This window comes from Octopus bimaculoides, chromosome 9, assembly GCF_001194135.2.
Source record: "Octopus bimaculoides isolate UCB-OBI-ISO-001 chromosome 9, ASM119413v2, whole genome shotgun sequence".
Classification (NCBI taxonomy): Eukaryota; Metazoa; Mollusca; class Cephalopoda; order Octopoda; family Octopodidae; genus Octopus; species Octopus bimaculoides.
In genome coordinates this window covers 81,650,930-81,653,978 of record NC_068989.1, presented here as the reverse complement: position 1 = coordinate 81,653,978, position 3,049 = coordinate 81,650,930, and the positions used below count along the sequence as shown (strand labels likewise).

The 3,049-nt window shown below is 37.8% G+C and overlaps 1 protein-coding gene across 1 annotated transcript in view; it reads right to left on the bottom strand.

Annotated features, from left to right (window-relative positions):
- Positions 1-2,316, bottom strand: part of LOC106879295 (rho GTPase-activating protein 12) — a 102,396-nt gene extending 100,080 nt beyond the window's left edge. Inside the window, exon 1 of the mRNA XM_014928794.2 lies at positions 1,679-2,316. The gene's annotated coding sequence lies outside the window, so the exon portion shown is untranslated. The remainder of the gene's footprint in view (positions 1-1,678) is intronic.
- Positions 2,317-3,049: the final 733 nt, after the last annotated feature.

Below are 3,049 nucleotides of genomic sequence, written 5' to 3'. Positions count from 1 at the left end.
TGTGTGTGTGTGTGTGTGTGTGTGTGTGTGTGTGTGTGTGTGTGTGTGTGTGTGTGTGTATACATACATATATATTCATAGATACAAAGCTACAACACACACACATACACACGTGTGTGTGCTTAGAGATCAAAAAGTGTAGTCACCCCTGCGGGTAGTCAACTTGGAAATTCCAAGTAACAATGAAACCTTGTTTTCATTAAGGCAATCTCAGCCTGATGATTAGCTAAGTTGAGCACCTGTCATTGTGTAACTATTACATGAGAGATTCAACCAGCCAAGAAACATATGTAACATGCATTTTATCAATTCCACTCCCTCAATTTGGATATGTGTAAATTCGATATATATTGACATACAGTGGGGGGGGGGGAGATAGAGATAAGAGAGAGAGATGAAAGAGAGAGAGAGATGAAAGAGAGAGAGAGAGAGAGAGATGAAAGAGAGGGAGAGATGAAAGAGAGAGCGAGAGATGAAAGTGAGAGAGAAGAAATGAGAATGTGTACTGAATAGAAATGAATGCAGTGTCCATGTGAGTGTGAAGACAGACGGATTGAGAGACAAACATACGAACAGCAGATTGTTGATAGGAGATAGACAGACAGACAGATAGATAGTTGATAGATAGATAGATAGATAGATAGATAGTATCTGTGTTTTGAAGTTTCAGAAATCCTGTAAAATCAACTGCAACAGTTCACATGTAACAAATGTCGAGTGTTGCAAAGAGGATTGGCCTGCCGGAGTTTAAGTGAGTGTGCGCGTGTTAAATCATGTGTGTGTTTAATTGTGTGTAGTCATATGTGTAGTTGTGTGTGTGTGTGTGTGTGTACGTGTGTGTGTGTGTGTGTACGTGCATGTAGTTGTTTGTGTTTAACTGTGTGTAGTTATCTGAATAGTTATTTATACGTCTTAAATTATGTGTATGTAGTTATGAGTAATACGTGTAGTTAAATCTGTAGTTATGTGTGTGTGTCTTAAATTAAGTGTGTAGCTCTATGTGGTTATCTTTGTGTCTGTTAAATTATGTGTACAATTATGTGTAGTTACGTGTGTATTTATAACTTATGTGTGTTGAGTACCTGAGTAGTAATGCGTGTGTGTAGTTATGTGTATATGTCTAGTAATATGTGTTTGTTATAGTTTAACCCCAGGTTAGCCTTACTCAAGTAAACCTAGGATCAGGGTTGGGTGTGTGTGCGTGTGTGTGTAAGTCCAGGGGTGTTAGTGTAACTTTGTACAAATGTGAGTGTGCGAGTCAGTCTATGTATGCGAGTATATATTTATGTGTGTGTATATGTATATATATATATATATATATATATATATATATATATGCGCACATATACATACATATATACACATACATGCGCATGTACGCATACATGTCATCGTACATCGTATGTGTGTATACACATACCAGTGCGTACATGCCTGCCAGTTTGTGTGTGTGGGGGGATATCTACGTGTGTGTGCGTGTGTGTATTCATATTTTTATGTGTTGGCAACAGAAAAATATTTACCTTTTCAAATCGGAGCACGAATTATGATATATATATATAAAAAACCAATTTTCCGGTTGATGTAGAGAGCGAACCCTTGTACACTGACTTACCACTAGTTCCCTCACTTCCACCCTCCTGAAAATACACAAACGTTAAAAATTCTCTTTTCTCACCTTTCTCAACCTCTCCTTTTGTTTCCAGATAATAGTCTAGATTGGTTCCAATAGCTTCCCAGTAGATATCCATGGATGAACAAGAGACATTTTGGGTGACAAATTTTCTCTTCGAATTGTGTGCGAGACGTTAATTAATCCACAGATATGTAATAAGTCTATCGCCGCGGAATAACATGATATATACACAAAAACAAACACTACTTTAGTGGATATGAATATATATATATATTGTATATATATATTCAGGATGTCAGTGAATGGTGTTAGTGGCTATTTATACGTCACAAGGCGCTTTCCTGTTTTCTGGTTTAGTCAAAATTCCATCACAGCAACAGTAAGTCACAATATATAGGTACCTATATGGGTTGGGTGTCAAAAAGAAAAAAAATAGATATAAATGTGTCGTAGGTAAGAGATCAGCGCTCAAGGTCGCCACTGAGACACCAGAGAAAGACGTAGTGATAAAGTGAGAGATAGGGAGAGAAGCATTGTGATGAATAGATTGATACTGTGAAAAAAAGAGAGAGATACAGTGAGAGATAGATATATAAAAACAGAAAGAGAGAAGACCTATAAATAGATATATAGATATATACAGAGAGAACACTTAGCAATAGATAGAGAGAGAGGGAGAGGAAGGGGAGGGTGAACAGTGGCTCGGAACAAGTGCGTGTGTGTCAGTCAGCGACTATCTTTGTCCACAAAAATTAGAGAAAGAGCAGCCAACTAAAAACACATTGTTGCTGGCCAACATACGGTAGATAGATCGGAATGTCTGCCTTACGCATGTTTTTATGAATACGTACAAATACATATGCATATATATTCATATATATACATACATTTATTAGAATATAGACAAAATCATGCACATATATTATGCGCAGACGTCCGAAAGTTATTAACTAAAGTTGTAATATGGAGAAGATAGATATGCACTAAAAAAAGACAATTAAGTTGGTTACTGTCCTTAGAAAAAAGCAATGCATAATGTAGGCATATGGTCGTAATCAACACCTCTCCTATCAACCTCAACAGTTTCCTACTGACACCATTATAAATATCTTTGTCCATTTTATACCACGGTCATTGTCATAGCTTCGGACATTCTGATATATTCAAGCATACGCTCGTCCGCGCGCGCACACACACACACACACACACTTTCTCTCTCTTCTCCCTCTCACCATATACAGACAGACATATCCATACATATATATATAATAAATAAATGCGCCCTTTTAAAGCCCAGCCAGGCTCATGGGCCCGGTTTCCCTGTTTCAATGGCGTATGTGTTCTCCAGCTAGACGGGACGCCAGTACATCGCAGTGTTACTCATTTTTGCCAGCTGAGTGGACTGGACAACGT